Source organism: Pseudomyrmex gracilis, unplaced genomic scaffold (genome assembly GCF_002006095.1).
Source record: "Pseudomyrmex gracilis isolate BER0280 unplaced genomic scaffold, ASM200609v1 scaffold_61, whole genome shotgun sequence".
Lineage (NCBI taxonomy): Eukaryota > Metazoa > Arthropoda > Insecta > Hymenoptera > Formicidae > Pseudomyrmex > Pseudomyrmex gracilis.
The window spans coordinates 88710-111199 of record NW_018020645.1 but is presented as its reverse complement, the minus strand read 5'-3'; positions in this window follow the sequence as shown (position 1 = coordinate 111199).

Genomic DNA, 22490 nt, shown 5'->3' with positions numbered 1-22490 from the left:
AAATTTTTATTTGTATAATAAAGATCTTAAATTATTTATATTTATTACACATCTTTTGTAATTATTCAATAATATTTTTATTAATACATTTGTAAATAATGTAAAATCTAGTTACAAATACGGGAAATAGACTTTACTGACCTCTATTTATATTTCCACTACCTTGATTGAGATTTCATGTGCATCAAGTTCTAAAATTTATACAAAACGTTCTAAAATTTTTGATAACTATTATTTGTAATTATATATAATTTGTAATATAATGTACAGCTCTAGAAGTTGCAAAGGAGATTTAGTTCATTTTTTTCTAGTAAATAATTGCTACTTCTATAAATTTAGTTTTATTTCTACATTACTGTCAACTGGCTAAAGTAAACTGCGTCGTGTAGTTCTTCAGTTTAACATAGAGGAAGTAACTCTCTCTCTCTTCGACAGTTTCATTATTAAAATAATTAATACTTAACAAAAGGTATCAACTTTTAACGTAATTTGACGATTTTTTATCGTAATAGTACATTTTGTAATTAATATTTAACAAAAGATATCAACCTTTAGTGTAACTTGATGATTTGTTTCATCGCAAGTACGTTTTGCAAGTTTTTATTTTACAAATCTAAAAAACAAAAAAAAAAGAGATAAAAGTATATTACATTTCTTTAATTGGATAAAAAAATCTCATAAAAGTTGATATATACGTACGTATAATGCAATGACTAATCTATTATATTTAAATATGTTTTTCTTAATTAATAGATTTTTATATTAGCTAATTACTATGTGTGTGTATCATATTCTGAAGAAATCATTTGACATGATATTACTCTTGTGATACTCACTCTCTCTTTTTACTATATATTAGTTAATAAACTAGTTTTTTAAATACACAATTACATAAATAAAAAATGATAAATAATTATACTCTATCTGCGATTGAAAGAAAGAAAAAACAAGGCCCATGAGAGTAATTCTAGATGCGTAATTTTTTTCTTCACACAACTTCTCTTTCTTCAGGCGTTTTGACCGCAAATTTTTTTCTTCTCAATGTTATGCACATATTGAGATGAAAGCGCGCAAATGTGCTTTTACAGTGGAGTTTTTACAAAGGATGGATTTTGACGTTGATGATGAACAAACACAAAAAAACAAGTGTGATTCACTCTACCGTGTCGAGAATGTACAAATAAAATTAACACACATCAAACATAACTGATAAAAAGTACAATAGATAGCGTTTATCTCTAGACATCAACCGATCTCGTTCAAGAACAAACAAGAAAGTTTTAATACTAAGTTTTATATATCAGAAAAGTTTGTAATATTATAGAACACAGTAATCTTTCTAATTTGAGAATCATAACGACGTAAACATTATTCAGCTAACAGGTTGTATTTGTTCTTATACACATCTAATACTTGTCTTTGTGTGTTAAAATTCACATCTACGTAATCTCATTTAAATAAATTGTAATTTTGCATTTTTTGTCAAGAAAAATTTCACTCCTGTTTCCACTCGTTGCTTCGAAATACCACGTATTCGTCGCATAATGGTTGGAGATCGCGCTGAGTTAGTCGCAACCATTTTGAGACCAAACTTTTCTTAACGAACGGCAGTCTGTTTCCACGGTGTTCTCTCAAACGATCACGATAGAAATAATAATCAGAAGGCGAATATCGTTCTTCCGGGGAAAGCGCGCGTTCTCCGTACCGTGACGACACACGCTCACTGAAATGTTCATTAAAATAATAAAAATCCAGCTCTTTTTCCCCAGAAGTATAAGCAGCATACCAATTTCGCGACGCCCGCGGGCCGATAAAAATAATGATCAGATATCGGGCTACCATCGATCACAGGGACATTTAAATTTCACGCGTCGCGGCAAACAACGGAAAGTCACCGATCTGTGATGTTAACGATTGCGGCGAACATTTTTGTCGAACGCGAAAATCAAATGATAATGATATTCCGATCCGACGCAACGCGCGGCCTCGATGCAAAATATCTTCCTCGCGAGTTTTTGATCTTCAATCAAGTTCTTTATGTTCAATCATTGTGCATCAAATATTTGAAATATTAAGTAGAAACTTTTGAGAATAAATAAATCGTAAATATTGCTCCGAGATTGATTGACGAACTAATGGAAATGTTTTTGTCTCTTTCTTATTGTATTTCGCCGTAAAATAGAATTCGCAATATATAAGATGTGACAAAAAAAGTAGTAAGTCCAGCAAATTTTTTGTTTTTGTTAACACAATTATGTTATACTCTCTATATTGTTCTCTCCACCAATAATGTAATAACGTTCCAAATTTTACTTTGTGCTATTTCTCTTGACATCACTTTTTTTGTCAAATAAGTTTTGTGCGTGTAACTTGGCGCCTTTTTTTATCTTTTTTTTATTTATATATATATATATATGAGATGTGAAAAAGAATAGAATAAAATAAGTAATTTATGTATTAAATAACGAACATTTTTATTCACACAGTAACAATTTCATACATGACAATAACAATTGTTCTATATATGACACGGAAAAAGCAGTACTTATTAGAATATCCAGAAATACAAATATCCAGAAATGTTCTAAAAAGTAAATAAGATATATTTGATGAAACTAGTTATGTTGGAAACATATTTTATGAACATATAAATAATTACAATTTTTCTTAGACTATAATCATAGAAACAGTGCGACGAAACATTTATGTTCTTAAAACTAAAATATCACAGCGTGTATAAGAACGATAAGTGTTGTATGAGGAACAAAATGCGCGATGATGCAACAAAGTCCGTTAGAAGCCATCGTGAGAAATCGTTGCTGCTGAAAAAAAAAAAAAAAGAATCACGTGTGTTACCCGTAATAATAAATCCTATTGGTTGTTAGGTCCTTGAATTCACATCGAGGGATCCCCTAATTCGATCTAACAACGTAACACCGTTACCTTGTTAAATAAATGTCACACACTGTGAGGGGTGCCCTTCAGGGGTAGATACACACTGGACCTATGGCAGGCGAACCCTCGAAAATAGGACAGCGCCCGCATCATTCAAAATGGTGGACGTTGACAATAGAAATTACATATGGAAACACCAATGGAGAGCAAGAAGTAATGTCTGCGCGAATTACGTCTGAACGTAAACAAAAAAAAAAAAAGAAATGTGCGCAAGCAAGGATATGAAATGTGTCGAAAAATGTGAAAACTCATCCGCGTATTTATTGTAATTAAACTTCTCTAACTTTTTTGATCTCCTATTAAATGATTTGAGGATTTTTTTATTGATAAAAGAGTGTGAATATTATTTTCTATGTTGTTTTAAACGCTAGTTAAGTGTGTATTTAAAGTATTTTTAGAAAGGTACGACTTTCGCATGAGTTTTTCGACCGGAAAACCCATAGAAATAGCCGAGGCGCTTTATTGTTACGTCATTTCACACCTTTAATAGCTATCAAAAATAATCTGACAGCGTGTTTTGTGGCTTCAAATAACGATGCAATGTTTGGTTAGTCACTAAAGATGCTTATCTGAAAACTACGCACGGCGTTCGTTGCCAGCAGATGTTCGCTTCTCACGCAAATGACAGTCGAGATTCAAATCTGCATCCCTCGTTCGGCTTCCGACTTGATTCTTGAGAGATAACAATTATGGTAATATTTAAGAAAGCTCGCGACGCAGTTTAACGCTCTTAACAATACATTGTAATTTTTTTTTTTATTTGCTCAAAATATCAACGGAAGATGAAATTATTAAACATTGCAACAAAAGTTGCGTGTGTATGGAATAAAAATGTTCAAATTCAAACGTTCAATTTCAATTGTTCAATTTCTTCTTTATTGTCACCAAGTTTTTTCAATTTCTGATAAATATTCTAATAATTTTGCGCTCCTAACACTAGATATACCAGCTATTTAAATATACCTATTAAAAAATACAAAAAATATATTTGTTACGAATATATATAAAGTAACATTAAGTTCATAAAATGTATTCTCTACTTATAGCTACAAAAGTCATAACATCATTTCGGAAATCAAATGTTACATGCGGTAAAAATTTTGAATTGAAATTGCACGACCAGTCAAAATAAAATGGTCTGGTAAATCTAGTGTTAAATACAATAATTTCTTAGTGAATTGAAGATTATAGTAAAATGAAAATATATAAGAGCAAAATTTAGCAAATTTATTGAAGTTCTGTAGAAAATAATAATTTTGGCCATTTGATAATGGAGTTTTGTGGAGAATAATAATAATAATAACAATAATATTCTAAATAATAATAATAATAACAATAATATCCTAAGTGACATTTGAAAATATGCCGTATCAGGCGCATCATTGCAATAGAAGTCAATAGGAGCTGACGTGCAGGTACGATGCAATTATCTTCTTCCATGATTATCTTGAAGAACGCAAAGTCATGATCTTCCTTGCCACATCATTAGAAACTATTACGATATTATAAATTCTATGGTATTCTAATTCAGAAATATAAATTCTATCTGAATGAAAAAATCTATATGTGCTAGAGTTATTTATATTACTCAAATAATTGTGCAATTAAAATTCTTATATTTCTTATGCTAGGTATAAAGCATAGACGTGTGAGTTTAATATTCGTTCCCTTGTAAAATCACATTTATCTCTCTTCTTCAAACTTCTTTTTTTTTTTTTCGAGTCGCGTTTTTGTGTTGACGATTCATTTCGCGTAGCGCGAATTGTCGCTAATTCCATAATGGTTTCTTTTCTCAACGACAGATCTAATGGCGGTTCTAACATTATTTGAAGATTGCGCGCATTTGAAGACTACGTTCGAGCGAAGCGGAAGATTGCGCGCGATTAAAAGAAAGAGACGTCGAAGAGAAAACGATGATATTCGTTGCCGCGGACGAACGAGCGGAGGGAGCGGCAGGAATTTTACAGTGCAACAATCCGTGAGAAGCGAAAAAATAATTACGAGCTTCGTACGGAGTGAGATGGAGCGAGGGAATAGTGCTTTCGCAAAGCTTCGAGCAGTTTTCTTCGCCGAGCGCGAGAAAAGGACACGCGCGACGGAGAGGGCGAGATCCAATTAAAAATATTACGCATTACCCGGCGCGCCGCGAAAACGCAGTTACCGTTTAGAAGCTTGAGAGACTGGTCCATTCAGCCCCGCTATAGGCATCTTTATATATGTATATTTTCTGAAAAGCTCGAAAACAGAAGAATGTGTGTATACGCTACGCATTGTTTATCTCGCGCAGACATTTCGCAAATCATTGTGTAGTAGTTTTTCAGATCGTACAAAAATTCAACAATATAATATTGTCATAAACTAGATTATATAATATTGTAAAATTTTATACACTCGCAAGATCACACGTATATATTTTTGTGGATAAATATTCTCACGTTCCGTTGCTCAAACGCGCATCTATTGGCGAAAATTGCGAGCGCGTTTAATGATGTGGCGCGCGAATACAACTGGCTGTGCATCCGCGACAGGATGCAGACATTTGATTGCGGAAAGGACACTAATTGATTGGGTAGTAATCAATCGACCTCATAATTAATTAGTAGAGTCGACGCGAACCCGTGAGATTGAAACGATGATCGAAGAGATGTCATGATTGCTTTACATCTTGATAAGATATAGAGAGAAAGAGAGATAGGAAAAGAGAAAGAGAGAGAGAGAATACAATGTTATTTTTATCTGTGAAACATAAACGATATATTTTAGATATTAAATCTAAATATTGAAAATTCTTTTGCGCATTAACGTGCGCATTTGATCGTCACTGGTCATTTTATATTCTTTTGATTGAACGATACGGTTTTTTTTAAATTAAGTTCAGATTATTCGAATATCAATAATTGCTTGTTATTGCTGTATAGATTTTCCTTTCCAAGTCCCAGTTTACTATTTCGATTGTAAGTTATCAAGTTTATTTAAGACTCTCGTACTCGAGGTATAAAATGATCCGCTCGGAAGAAATCGTGACACGCCGATTATTGTTCCGAGAGAGCTGGTCTCTCGGAAGTGGAGTATCGTCTTAGCTCTGTGTGCTAGCGAGTCGGATCGATGGCTAGCGCCGATATTGAAGCTGACATGTTTTGAAACATACCCTTTTCATCGGTACCAGTTTCTAGATTTCTATTACGAGAGCGCATTTAAAAAACCTCAGCCGGTTTCTTCCCACGTGCTTGCGTAGAAGGGATACGTGTCATGTTACGTGGCATTTTGTGAGCGGCTCGCGACCACCGGAAGAAATTTTGACCGCGAGAAATCCGAGACACATCTGGAAGAAGATCTTCAGTCTCGATTCACAATCCATATCGAGATCGATCGACGATCAATCGGAAGGATTAAGCGAGGTCTCTCGCAAACGGTTTCGATGAAGATTGTATTCCGAAAGAGAAAAAAGAGACGTTGAGGGAAACCTCAAATCAATTCAACTTATTTTTAGAAAAAAAAAAATCTATTATTACTGCTATCAGCGTAATTTATTTGTATATTATTTATAAGAGATCACGTGTGTACAATTTTATTTCAAGATTTAGTACAAGAATTATATCCTTAGAAAGGATAAAACAAAAAAAAATTATTAACACTGTTTCTTTCTTAATTGTACTTTAACATAAAATCAAATATTTTTATTGGCAAAAGATATGCGTCAAGAAAATGTTTTTAAGTTTAGTCCTTTTAAATATCAGCTTTGTGGATTGTCGAGCATTTCATGGAAGAGTTTGAAGACTTTTACTTTGACAAAGTGAATTTTGGTTAGATCGACGCACCGGGGACGTCAGATATCGTTCAATAAGACCAACCAACGACGTGTCGAGTGTGTTCTGATATAATACAGGATCGTCGTGTGACCTGCCATGTATCTCAAGAGGCCCATTTAAATGTCCGCGACGCTGACATTACATATCCGGCCCTGGCGATCCTTTGAATAAGTTAATTAGAACAGGTACGGCTTTCAATTTGGGCTCAAAACAAAAGCGCTTGCTGCCGAACGAAACCAAAATAAGAAGCATTCAAGCAGCCGTGACATCCACACTTTGCTCGTTTGAGACCATATCTCTCTCTCTCTCTCTCTCTCTCTCTCTCTCTCTCTCTCTCTCTCTCTGCTAAAAGAAAAACGAATATTTGCGTAAAATATCTGTTGTGGAAAAATATTTTCTCAGCACAAACTTTGGAAACTATATTTTATACGCTCTGCTGAATTTGATTATTTTTGATTATAAAAGTTTACGTATAAAAATTATATCTTTTAATATTTTTGCAAACATACGAAACGTTTTTGCAAACCGGCAATCGCGCAAAATCCTGCTGAAACGGGTTTCCGAGCACGATGGTGCCTTTCCCGAAGCACTCGCGCGCATGCACACACATTTTTTGAAAGCGAGAAATAGTACGAGGCGTCTAAGACAGTCCTTTTTTCCATTTAATGAAAAAGCCGATGTCACGAGTGGAAGCGGCACATCAAAGCGAACTTTTCAACGTGCAATGTCTCATCATCCAAACAAAATAATAACCGGCACCTCGGTTCTAATGAGATGGCTGCTGCCTCTCGGCAGTGCATCACAAGGATTTCGTTAATTTCTTCCACAAGCGAATGCAGCGCGAACAATAAGTAGCATGTGAGGCTCTACATGCAATGCATTTATATTCTCGCACGGCAAAGACTTAACATTAAAAAATACAAATATAACACGGTTTTAAACACGTCACAGATTACGCATTACGTAATTTTTTGCGCGATAAGAGATATACTTTTACGAATTTATTCTGCAAACATTTATTTATTTATTTATTTATTTATTTGTGTACATTGCATGCGCAGTTCAACGAGCAATTTGTTGTACAGCAGTAGAGAAATTTCTAACGTTTTTAAGAATTATTCGTTTGCTTTCTGATGTGCGAGAAGAGCTTGAGATAAAAAATTTTTTCTTTAAGGAAAATCCTTTCGTTGTAATTATGAATCAGCTTTGCCATCCAATTTCTTATCGTCTTAAGATCCAAAGTTACACAAGGGGACTTCTCTCTGGAAAGATTTCTCTCGCCACTCGTAGCTGCATCTCGCCATCGAACGAACTGTGCGAGGACGAGCCGTGTGTAGAATGTAACGTGCAATCGAGATGGCCGGGTATTTCACGGCGGTGTGCGTGTGTATCTGTGCGTTTCGCTCGTGTCGCTGCATACATTATCTCACCACCTCCGCCCATCACTCTCCACCGAGCCCGGCATCCTCGTCGCCCTCATCGTAGTCGTCCTCGTCGTCCTCGTCGCCGCCAAACCCCGCCGCATTTCTGCCGAGCGCCCATGCAGAGACGAGCAGAGAAAAATGCGCGTTATAAAGGGAAAAATTTTTCTTTGCCCTGTGATTGGCGGTTGCCGTGGCAACACCCAGGCCACCTCGGCTTCTAATTATTTCCAGACACTGAGAATCGAACGAGCTCACCCACGAGCCGCCGGAATAGCCCGACACACACATTTTTCCCGTATTTCTCCCGGCCACCCTCTCTGTCACCTTGCCATCCTCCTCCGGCAACCAGGCACCTTCTCGCACCTCCCCGCCGTTGCGCGCCATTCTCGTATTCGAGAGTGTTGATTGTTGATGATCGCGACACGAGGAGATTCTACGCGAGAATGTATGCATGTGTGAGCGCAAAGCGAAAGAAGGGATGGGAAACAGAAAAAGAGAGAGAGAGAGAGAGAGAGATAAACATATCTCTTGGAGAGATCCAACGATCCACATTAAGGATCAAGATAATCCATCGCCGGAAATTGTGATCCCGGAAACTACTAATGGCAACGCGGCGACTTTGACAATTGACACGCGATTTTCGAATTGATTCCTAAACGACGCTGGATACTCATTTGGCTCTTATTATCACGACGATCAAGTGTAATGAATGAGAACGTGACAAAAAAAAAAAAGCTTCTATAGATCTTTTAGCTCAAGTTTCCGTAAACTGCGTGAGTGGACTTCTCTCGAAATATAATTTGACGTATAACGTTTTCTCTTATTCTCTTTCTCTCTCTCTCTCTCTTTCGTCGCAATTAAAAATTAAAATTAAATCATTTCTGCCAACTCTTCTGTGGCACTATGTACAATCCCCAGAAAGAAAAACTCGAAAAAGCTTAAAGGATGTTTGAGAAAGTGGCATCTTGCGAGTTTTGCGTCATTTCGCAAAGTGCATTCTTCATCCACAATGATGCTTTTCAAGTTCAAACATTGAACGCGTTTGCAACTCGAGCGACGCCCGCCGTCGTTGAAAGTGGTAACAGAAATTTCGTCTCCGCGACGCGAGCAGTAATTACCATCGCCCACGTAGTCCGCGAAATAAGCTCGCAACTCGCTCGCGAATGACGGCACTTCGAAGAAGCTCGCCGACGAATCCTACGTGCGCGCGTACGTTCTACGGGTGCAAACACACACTTTTCGACTCGCGCTCGCAATTTGCTTTGCACTTTCAATCCGCTTCTCAGGTAGCGACGAGGTAAACACTCTTGGGAAGCAAGCGAACGAGGTGCAACAACGGCTCTGTTGTTTTCCTCGCTCGGGGCTCCCGATGCGCGCTCGTCGGGACAGAAGAAAGATACGAGGGTGCGGGTACGAGACTACGCGTATGAAGAAAAAGACGACTTTTTCCCGCGCAAGCTGCGACGACGGGGAATGTTTTAACGCGATGAAGTCAGTGGACACAATATCGTGCGTCGTAAACATTTCTGGGATTTGACAAACGAGAACGTGTTTATTGTGGACCATCGCGAAGTCTTCTTTTTAATTTACAAGCGAAATGATCATCCGGGCAATTTTCCGTCTTTCTTTTGCGCCGTGCGAGTAATGTGAACACATTGTTTCTGAAGAATACCCGTTTGTTCGAGCAACCACGAGTTCCCCTCAAACTTGGAAAGCCTCGCACAGTCTTGTCACGGAAATGCATAGAATGAAGCGGGAGAGAGGAGTTACTTTATACCGACACGTACGCGTGTTAAGTGTCGTTTGATACATATATCTATATATATATATTTCTTTTTTGCTACATATACGTACACATACACGCGCATGAACACACAAACACGCTATGACTGCAGTTTTCTTTTTTTTCTTTTTGTCGATATCTGATATAAACATGTCGATAAATATCTGATATCTCAAAAATTCACGCGACGCCAAAGTAATATTCTTACAATTATAGTTTCGTGGATTTCTGAAAAGCGCGGCGACGTCAAACAATATTATAGAAACGTCTGATCGAACACAATGTCAAATCGACATCAAGTTTGTGACGCTCGAAGAGGATCGTGTCGAAAAAAAACATGTTGCCATCGAAAAGGAGAAGAACTCTCTTTCTCTATCTTTCTTTCGCTATAAAGAAGAATTACAGATTTCAAAATATACCGCAAACACGGCGGGTCAAGCGTTTCGGAGAACGATGAATGGCGAACGAGCCGATGAAGACGCGAGCGTGAAAAGACGCCTTGACAAGTTCTGGAGGCGCTCGGCTCTCTCGTGTCCGTAACCCGGCCCAGATCTCACGTTTCAAAACTCGATTCTCCTAACAAATTAGCTCGCGCATTGGAAGAGGCGACGAAGCCTTAGACGGGTCCCGTTTTCATTAGATTATTTCGCGGCCGTGAGACTTTTGTGCTGCGGATCTGAATTGATCGACAGAGAAGAGAAGTGAACTGCCTGCACACACACGCACACACACACACATACACACCAGGTAGAAAACATGTTTGCGGCGTAACGCGAACAGATGACAATGAAACAAGGATTCGAATTTCCGCTGCTTTTCGGACAAATTCACATGTCGCGGAGTAAATTTGCTTCTTTTTTGAGAATTCGTCACAGAAAGGTTTTTTTTTTTAATCTGCTTGTGTTGCGTCTGACGATACAATATTGATATTTTGCTGATGATTTGCAAACTTTTATTGACATCTGAGAGAATTTAGAGTGCTTCAAAAAAATGTTAACATTTTTATGAAAGTAAGTTCTTTTTTTAGAGAAACCGAACTCTGATAATACAATAAGATATTATACTATCACAAATGTATTTTGTCTTTACTTGTTGTTATTGTCAATAACGTTCTTGAACTTTTTTTTCTTCAAATAGTTTTCAGAGTCCTGAGACATTTTACATCCACATTTTACACATGTATAAATTCTTCATGTATGCGTTTAACATTTCTTCGAACTACGTTATATTATCTGAGAAGAAACACAGATCTGGCGCATCTAAACGAAATTCGAAAGATGACGACAGAAGCATGAATTCCGTCGATAAGGAAATTTCAGAATAACGTGATAAATTATGAATCGTAGAGCAGCAATGTAATTTCGTGCAAATTGCATTTCGGAGTATCGAGGCTGATAGCGAGTTCTTCTGGTTGAGGATATAAATCCACAACAAAATCACGTCTTCTCACTGTAGAGCGACATGTCTCCTGTACTAAAATTGAAAAATTGAATTCTATCGTATTTTCCTGTAGCGAGGAAAAAAATATTCAAGCCACTTTGAGAAGTTTATCTTTTCCAGCAGAAAATCCGACATTTTTCTTATTGGCTTAGGATTTCATTTGAAACGTGTATCACGTATATTTTTCATGTTTTCGTAATATTTTTGCAATTTACCGATTACATTTATCAAATTCGCAGCGGAGTATATGTGTATCAATACTATAAAAATGTTGTATCAAATATTTGTTATACATCTTTTCCACTCCATAAGGAAGTTTTTTTTTCATTAATAATAATTTTATCCACAAAAATGCTGCTTGTTTATACCGCATGTAAAAGAAAATAATTTTTAACACTTATCAAAGTGTAATCACATATTGATTTCCTATAAATTTCATCATATAAATCGTGAATGTTACATTTATTCAACAACCACAGAAATAACGACGTTAGAATATAAAATAAAAGAATATAAAGTCGAATAAAATATATTTAGCAAGTGAATTTTTTTTTTTTTTTTACTCTTTGCGAGCAAATCTGACAAAGTTAATGTAAATGTTTTCTTATAAATATGAGAACACACAAACGTTCATTATTAAACATTAAAATCTTACAGAACGAAAACAAGAGCGAAGTCTGTGGTTTAGAGTGTCGTGCCGACGGCTGACGAGTGCCGTCGCACAACGAAACTTCCAACAGCATAACCTCGAGATTGTTCTTTGAATAATCATAGATTTTTTCGCAAAATATCACATTTGTAACATATCTTGTTTATTTATTAAATTATCATTTTTCGATTATGTTATCGTTGAGCAAACTTATAACAAATTATAACACATCATTGATGTGTTCAAAACATTCGCGTGAAATAAAGTGAATTTATGAAGATTGTTGTTTGCGCAAATAAATCTTATCACAAAAATAATCACGTAAAACAAAAATTAAATTGTCTGAGAATAAAAAAAAGATAAAAAACTAAACAATGTACTAATATCAAAATGTTACATTAAAGTCAATTCGTTTCGTCGCGAATCTCTCAATGTTCCTCAGCAACGTCACACGCCTCTTCCCGGCGCAGAAAGCGCTTCGGATTTTCATATTTACGACATATTCCATTATGCACTCCGGAGTTCGAGTGGAGGCGTCCGCATTGAAATCCCAATGGACAAAAGTTGCGTGTCGTCGACGACATGTCCAAACATTGTCGAGAGCAGATGTCTCGTTCGCCTTTTTACTATCGCGTCGCTCCATTCAGCAGCGCGCTCGCGCGTTCTGCCAAAAGTTTTTGAAATACGCCAAAACGCGTTTTAACATCCGTAGAAACTAACGTCTCTCGCAACAATGTCCGATTAAAGTTCGTACCTCTCTTTTCCTCTCTTTCTAGAAAACGTGAATTCTTCCTCCAACTCTTCTTATCTAAATATAAATTCAATATCTTTTTTTTTTTTAAATGAATTTCCTCGACTGATTCAAATCCGATGACGTGAGGTATCGTGAGAAAATCTTAAGCAAATAGCAGCGTGAGCAAAACAACAAATTAGAAAATAAAGGAAAAGAAAAAACGTAAAAAAAAAAACGAAACGTACCAATGACATCTCTGAGTGAAGTTCTGTCGTCGATCGGCGGTATTCTCGTGACTCATCAAGGTGTGTGTATACGAGGAGAAGAGATAAAGATTGGAAGGAGAGAACACAAGGAGGAAGTGCGTTAACGCGTCGTATAAACTACGTAACTTGATGCCCCATGCACTGCCGGCAAAAAACTAAGCTAAGCGGAAGGAGCGGGGCCCGGCGGAGGAGACGCGATCGTAAACTATTTCGAAAACCTTGCTTCTCGCACGGACCCTTTTTCTCCCTCTCCCTTTTTTTTTACTTCTTCATCCCTTCGTCCGTCGCTCTGTCTCACTTTGAAATCCACATCCCCGCAGTTCGATCTTCGTTCGTTTCCTATTTTTCCTTCTCTTTTTACATCTTGTTTCGATCGCTCGCGATCGTTTTCTCCATCGGTTTCTCGTTCCCTCTTTCTCTTTCTGTATTCGTTTCTATATGATCTCCGTCTCTGTTTGCCTATCGCGCGCGCACTTTGCGTGAATTGGTATTACGGCGGTACCCCTCTCGAGAGTGAGCCCCCGTTCATGCATGTATTTACGCGCGCTGCACATTTCCGCTAGTTTGTGTGCATCCGCGTGCGCCCGCACATGCACATACGTGTGTGCAAAACGCGCGAGAGCGCGGTCGCGGATGCTAATGCGCGCGTGAGAGGCGGAGATGGTGGCCGAGTGCATTTCGACGAAGACAGAAACACGAGAACAGGAGAGAAAAGAAGGGCAGGGCAAGACGAAGAAATACAAAGCGATAAGGGAGAGAAAGAGAAAGAAAGATAAAAGGCGTGGGGGACTGTGTGAATGAGAGAGAAAGAGAGAGAGACGGAGAGAAAGAGGCAGAGCTCCGAGTCTGCAAAGGAGAAATCATTAAAAAAGCCCGAAAACAAAGGAGAAGGGGCGTGCCTGTTGCCAAGATGGCCGTACCACTGGCGGAGGCAGGAGCTTTTAATTAATGCAAAAAAAAGTGCGGGGTGGGGCGATCGGATACCGGCAGGGGTGACAAGAATCCGCGAGAAGCGCCTCCCGCGAATTCTCTTTCTCTATACCCTCGATGTCACTTTCTAATATACATATATAATATTTCGAACGACGTTTTGTACATAATATTTTGGATCGCACACACAAATATAATTTTTGAAAAAAAAAACTTCTGCAATCCTGGTCGTTTCATGTTTCCTTTTTGCACGGGCTGTACAACAATGGGGTAGATATGTGCTTTGTGTGTACGAGCTGTTTGGGTGGGGGTACATAAACAGGGGGTAAACGCATTTGTATGATAACACTGTCTAGAGACCCTGCAATAGCAGAGTCATGCAAAATATATATATAAACAATTTTAAAATTTTAGTAAAATAGATTTAAAAAAAGATTCTATGCTACTTATACATAAAGAAAAAGAAAGAAAATTTTTATTGAAAGAAATTGTTGTCAGAAAATATAGTGAAAATTATTATATCGTTCAAAAAACCTTTTAATTAATTTTTTTAATTTTCTTAAGTAATAAATATTATGTTAAAATGTTTATTATATTTTTTTTAGATTGGATAAAATAATTGAACAAGAGAGTAAGAAAGAGAGAGAGAAAAATTAATTACAAAGTAAACATAATAAAATTATTTTATTTGCACAATTTTTGTTACGAGTAAATTAAAATTTTAATAATTATTTGTTAAATAAAATTTTAATTTGAAACGAATGAACTCTTTGTATAGAGAGCCTCTGGCGCTTGTGCAAAAATCAACATGGCAGGGAGGCTGCGGATTACTATGGCGGCTGCAGGTTCGCTCCGCTCTTCGTCTTGTTGAGGCGATGCCACCCCGCGCGCCGCTGGAAAACGCGATTATTGGATTTAAATGTCAAATAGCGAGGACCACGATTACTCAAGGATCCGAAACTATGTGCGAGGTCGGGCAGACGCGAGTAAATCGCTTCTAAATAAACGAGCTAACGAGCCGACTTACGAGGGAATTCTTCGTCCGCGGTGAACGGCGACTTCAGTGACGCCGAGGGTGTCGCGACGCCAACCATTTGCATGAAGTCGTCGCAAGCAGCTTCCAGCTTTTGTTCTGAAATTTTCAACTTTATCGGATTTTCTTACTTAGCATTTTCTGAATATTAAATTGAATGTTTTATCCTTATTTTAAATAATATATTTAAATTATTTAATATTGCTTGAAAATTTGATAAAAATCTTGCAGTTCTGAAAAATCAAAATAACTTCACACGTGTCAAAATTTTACATGTCGAAATAACTGTAAAACAAAAATCAACTTTGATTTAATGTTACAACGCAAGCAGAATTTATATCTTATTCTCAGATTTTGTTAGTAGATAAATATTGCAAATAAACACAATTTGATACTTACATTAAAAATCTTCTAAACCTATTCTTATTTTTTTTAATCTAAATACAATCTAAATGCGATACATCTGTTGTGTTTATAAGAATAACTTTGACTCGGCGGGCGCAAATCATGTCTCTCAAAGACGCTCTCCTCTGTGTCCTCCATCTTTTTTTCCTGTTCCTTCCGGAGGCAAACGTTCACCCGATTACAGACTCTCGTCTTTGACTGTCGACGAACGTACATACGGAGATTGCTTCACGTACCCACGTTTAATTATACGCACGCAGAGGGGAACGTAAAAGAGGTGGGTAAGTTAGGGCCGCGCCTAGATCGAAGGGTTGGCAGACCGGAGCCATTAGTAAAAAAATATTTTCCGTAGGGTCCTCTCGAAAACCCTTTAGAAATCCGCAGCAAAATGACGAGGGTTATAAATTTATAAATGACTTACGGAATCCAAATTGAACTCCTCTAATGACAAAATGGCGAGACGCAGCGTTGGTAGACTATGACGATGATTGAAGTAAGATACAACACGTACACACATTTTTATAAACTGAAATAAAAATATGGGCATGTCGGAAGAACTCGGAAAGATCGTCAAATCAATAAACAAAATTTAAAAAAATGTTTTAGAGAATATTAAAAATAAGTTCTTTAAACAGTAATTAAATATATTCTAAAAAAATCTATCGGCTTTTGTGTTACTAAAATCCAAAGAGTAAATTTTTCCGACAAAAATCTTTCTATTTTTTTAAGCTCATGATTAATATATCCGCGTCGTGTAAATTATGAGGGAGATTATATAACTGAATGGTATAAAAGAGAAAGCATTAAATTTTTTTCAAAATGTTTCGCTAACCACAGTGCAACGGATAATCGTGTGTAAATCACGAGTTTTTAACAAAGCCATCTCCTGAGAATGGAATTTTCAGCGTATATTCGTTAGGTAAGTATCATTATTCGCGCCGCGGAAATAATAATGGCGCGCTTTCGCGCTCGACATATGCGCATAAATCTATTATTAAAATTCGTCGCCTTTGCGGAGAGGCGGCAACTTTATCTCCGACCCCACACCGGCGTACATATGGAGCCTCCGCGAATCTGAGAGGCCGCATTAAAATCGCGCCATCCATATGCCATCGCGGCTTCTAATCGCAGCTATTATCGTAGCGAACACGTTCAACATCCGCGCCGTATGCTTAGTTTTCTCCCTTCTCCATTCTCCTCCCGTGTTGTTTGTGCAATGTTAATGTCGTATATAATTATAGACACTCGGCTTTCAAAGAGAAAACCGGCAGCAATTTTGTGTTGTGTCTGTACGTTTATGCGCACCGATTGCATCTCTGATGCATGCGGCGCGAAAAAGAAATGTCGACAGCGATCAGATAGTCATTCATCTTTGTTTTACAATATGAATTTTTTACTACAGAAGAATTTTCGAAATAATTGCGTTTCGAGAATAAACAATTAATTTTAAAAAAATATAAATTTAATTGGCAAATTTTTTTGAGTTGTGTACAGATCAACTTTAATGGATTTATTTTATTCTCGAGAACAAATTTTATCCGAACAGCTCCAATAACTTCAACAAAAAATAATTAAATTATCGAGCATTTGTTAATTAATCGAGAGAACACTACATTTTTAATTGTCAACACTCTCTTGGAATAAAACATATAAATACTGATATAAATATTAATTTATTTGATACGTGTAAACTGTGTAGACAAATTTTTGACTCATTCTCCTAACGTACTCTTGAACGCTCGCGAACGCGTGGAAAATGCATAATGTATATAATAAATTTTAGTAATGGAAGTTATAGAGGATACTAAAACCAGCATTAGTGCTAATGAAATTACACTTAAAGGAAGAAACGTCTCGTAAAAGAAGCCAGGAAAGCACGAGAGTTTTAGCCGGTTCTAAAGAAAAGAACGGAGGGCATCTTCATTCGCGAGATATCGAAGAGTACAACACACAATTTTCTCCGGACCACTAGCCCGCTACAAAAGATGTCTTCTGCTCCTGACAAGCATTCAGTGGAAATCTTCCCTTTTTCGCGCGGTGGAGTGCGGGGGAAATTCGTGCGGAATCGAAAGGACATCGGCCGCAGGATATACGCTAGCACGATAGCACCCTTAGGATCCACAGATGAGGATACACGACAATGGCGGGGACGCAACGACTTTTCCGTATCGAAGCTTTGACAGTTCTAAACCAGAGATACAGGGTGTCCCAAGTGATAATAACGCCTGAAAACCCCGATAATGAATAGTCTAACGCGTCACGGAGTTTGCGCACTTAATCTTCCATTTTGTACCTTCGACTGTTTTGTCATATTTAGTAATATAACTTATATATATACTGCTTTGTATAATAAATGTTATCAATCTGCAAAATATTATTTCAATTAATTGTTGTACACCGAAAAAGATTTAAAAAAAAAAATCGAAACGTTTGTATGGTTTTTTATATTCAATAAAAAACACGCGCGTACAATCTGTTTTACCTTTGCTTACATCTTCCAGATATCGTGTTTCATCAAACTTAAATATTATAAATCTGATATAATTATCTTTAAAACTGTTTCTTTGGGAATTATAAAATTCTCGTTAAACTTATTAAATTTCTGTCGCTATTGGTTTTTCCTTCTTTTTTTAATTTTCTAACTCTTTATTAACAGAAACCGCTCTTCTTTAGTATTTATAAAATAATAAAAATGGAAAATACATTTAGTATATAACCAGACTCTTTTAATTATTTTTTGTCTAAAAAATATTTTAAATCACATGTTTATTTTTCGTTTTGCGTTAAAGAGAAATGTTTATTTCGATTTTTGTCGAACACCCTGTATGTCATGCTTCCTGCTCCTATTTTATTTCCTGTCGCGCTTCTTCAGCTTTCATTCGCGTAGATAGACTCTTCCGTAAAATTGCTGATCAAAATTTGAGCAATTTCTTAAATGGACTCTTTCTCGATGAGAAATGGAGCGGTCAATTAAAACGGCTGCTTAGTTCGTGAAATTTTTAGTAAGAACACGAAGCTCGATACGATGTCGTCTAATCTGTAATTAAATCGCCATTTCAAAAGAACTCTATCATTTCAACTTAAAGTATTGTAATTTTCTATAACCCAAGCATCTTCTCTATCTTTCTTTCCATTTCTTGCTCTTTCTCGTTCTCATTGTTCTCTATTCGTACATAATTAAAAACTATATATATATATATATGTAATGTTAAAACTTTATTATATATAAATATTGGTCCCCAATAACTTTTTAAACAATAAAAAAATTAATATTACAAAGAAAAAGATAAAGAAGCAAACTATAATGGCTTTACTGTTTGCAGGCAACGAAGCATACAGCCATTTTCTATCGAGAGTTAGCTCGTTAGCGTTTAAACGTAATTGCATCACTTGTAACTACTGTGTCCTGAGGGTGAGTGAACTGCCTTACGAAGTCGCGTGAGTCATTTTGATTGGATCCAGAAATTAAGGGTGGGACAATGGCGACCGTAAATGTGGTGACAATAATGCCTTTGGCTACAGAACAATATCAGAATATTGTGCGCACAATAATCTTATCCTTTTCATTGAAAGTAATTACAATGCGGTCCACACAAATTTATAAAACATATATATAAAAAGTGTGAAGATTTATACAATTATAAAAAATAAAAAATAAAAAAACTTTAAAAACAAGAAAGTCAAATTATATGAAATATACGAGTTTAAATTTCATTTTTCTGAAATAATTTGCGCATTCATGTATCACACTTCGGAAATAAAACAGCCGCAAAATGTGTCTTATGAACCAACAAATAAATCAAAAAAATTCAATGAAAATATTTTAATGCGTGACAAAGCAATTTAGAAATTCAATAAAAACTTCGCCGCGCACATAAAGAGATATATAATATTATGATCGTGTAAGTGACCACACACAACCATCAATGGGAGGAAAGGCGATGCGGGCGCGCTGATGTATATATCCACAAGATACTTTACTATTTTATCTCATTTGATTATCGAACACACCGAACCGTCTTTATCGAATTTATTATCAATTTTTGGTGAACGGCAATTTTCTTTCGACGTGCCCCGCGTCGTCACCCAGATCGCCCACCCTTTTTCCGATGGGACTCCATTTCTGTCTCCAGTCGACCGGAAGTCTTGCGCAAATGGCTGCTCAGCCATTTCCGCATGAGGAAGAAATCAAATGAACGTACGATAGATGCCGTGGGGAAGACCGAAGGGGGTTTCTGAGTAATGTGCTTAAAGATAGGTAGCAAGGAAGGGATAACGGTCCCCTTTGGCGCGCTCCTGACGCACCCTTCTGACAATTTTACAGAATGTTTCACCACTTTTTTTCTTCGCTATGTCGTCGATCATCTGCGAAACGTTTACGGAAGCGCAATCGCGCCGGAAATCACGTTCGCAGCGTTGCAGCGTGAGGGTTACTCTCGAGGGACTGTCGATGTTAGATCTCGTGGTCACAACGAGATTATGTGGTCAGCCGATTCAGCTATCTATTCTATTATACTTCAGCGCTAAATTCCCTTAAGCCCGCTTCGTAAACTCTCTGGCCAGTTTGAGATGTCTATCAAATATTTTTCATGATATTTCTCGTTACAAAAAGACGAAGATATATTTACTCTCACGACAAAAATTACTTTTATATATTTTAATTTACGTTACTTTTGTAATTTAATAATTACTTTTGTTACCTTTACCAAGTAGATGATTCAGAGATTATTTAAAATGAAAAAAAAGTGCTGGAGAACAGGGTACCAATTTCCTTCCGCATTATAAAAGTTGAACCGCATTCAATTAAAGAAAGAAATATTAAAATAACAATATTATTTAAATATTATATAAAATATAAGAAACCTAAGATAAAACAAATATTTAAACAGAGAAAGAAAAGAATAATTAAGCGAAAATCAGAAACATTGTGTTATTTTTAATGGAGCTAAAGACGCGTTAAAGATTACAGAAACTTCCGTTCTCTTGATCATTTCATTTCTGTTACCACGTGCCGATTTACTGTCACATAGGTATAACAAACGTGAAAAATGAGAAAATATCGTCGTAGAAAATCTTGAATAGAGTTGCATTCCCCACGTGTGTCGCGAATGCATACCTTATCTTATGTTGCACTTGAAGCGCATTCCCTGGGCCTTTGCTGTCGCAAACTATCAACCCTTTTCGGATTCCATAAATAGATGTACCCCATCCATGAGAATTCTCGACACTATCGAGAGCTCGTAGAAGAGCCTTCCTGCGCTCCTTCCCGCCACTCGCATCTCCTCTTCTCACGAGAGATAGGTGCACGACTCGCCATAAGAATGAGAATGGGAATGGCCGATTCGCGAGATATACAGGTAAATAAATACACGCGTGAACGGCACACGTGCGCCCCGCGAAAGGGGTTGGTGCCGAGGGAGGAGAGTATCGTTCAGACACGAACGGCGGATCGAGGATGAAGAGCGACGCGGATAGGGGAGAGGGGGAGGGCATCGCGAACGACAGCCCCGGCCAGGAATATTCATATTCCTATTCCTGATGTTAGCACAGCCCGCGGAACAGACGTGTTCAGGGCCGTGACACTCCGCCCGCGGTGGAAAAAAAACGAGTGAGTCGACAATGCAACCGGGGTTGCGATTTAAATGCACTCGGCGCCGATTGGCGGACGTGTGGGGTGGTGGGCGTGGCCCCGACGGTACCTTATGATTTTATATGTAGCCTCTTGATAGCATAGCATTTCCCCTCCGTAGCCTTGTCGCAGGTCCGTCCATCCACCGATGTTGCTCCCCCTGTCCTCCCCCTTACCCGCTCTTTGGATGCACCCTCCTGGCAACCTCGTCCCCTCTTCTATGTTCCTCCATGCGGCCTCCCCCTTCTCTTTCGACGTTCCTCTGCACGAACCCCTCGTTGCAGTCGCTTGCATTCGGACGAATGCATAAAATGCACGTAACTGTGAGGAGTCACCCGCCTCGAGTATAACGTGCATAATAGATGCGGAAACGCCTGACGGCCCCCGTTAGACTGTCGAGCGGGGCGGGTGGAGAAGTGTGGAAGACGATCGGAGTGATGGCGAAAATGGGAAAAATATTTTTCCGAGCTGCGCGTCTACGCACAGACATGCGCGTCCTTACTGCACTCAAACTTTCTTGCATCCCCGCGGGGGTTCGGTTTGCCCTCTCAGACGCGAAATGCGCGAATTTGAAATCTACAGCTTACGTGTTTCCTCCGCAACTATTAACGCAAGCGATCGCCATCAAAATTAATACCCTATCTGAAGAGGGAAATGCGAGGATTATCTTCATGGTCGGCGATAGATGGGTGTGCTTGAAAACTTTTATTTAGTATAATGACGAAAGAAAGAGAGAAAAAAGAGAAGAATATCGAGAAAATTTAAGAAACCTTCTTTTGATAATACTTCAACGCTCTTTTTTTTATTTATGAGCTTATTATTTTACTTAAGTTTAATTTATAGAAAAGTTTATTTTTATGAGCAAACATCTGTGAAAATAATAACGAGATTAAAAAAAAATAATAATAATAATAATAATCAGAGAAAAGTTATTTTTCGAAAATTATAATTTTTAATGACTTGCAGAAAATGAATAGGCTTTTATCGGAAGACGGTTGACAACAGCGCTTGCTGCAAAAAAAAAAACCAAAACGGAGAATCTGGGATCTTCAATTCGTGTAACGAAGCCATAAAAGCTTCGACCGATCGAGCACTTGACGAGGAAATGACATAATATCGTAATGGATTTCCCGTCCTTTTCTCCTAATCGTTGTACCGCAACGCGATCTGCCGACCGATATAACGTCGCGGCGACCGAGTGGCTACAGACGCTCGATGTAGATTGCAAGTTGAGAATTAATAGATAGCGGGTGTAGCGCCAAGAACCCTCTCGCTCTTCTTCCGCGTTTAGCTGCTTCAGCACATTAATATTCATAGCGAGAAAGCCGGGCCGGTGGCTGTCTCGATCCCTCCATCGTGTGCTGCACTTGCGCTCGTCATCTCCGCGCTGCAGCGACACGGAATGCAACTGCATTTTCGAAATTCCTTTCGAGC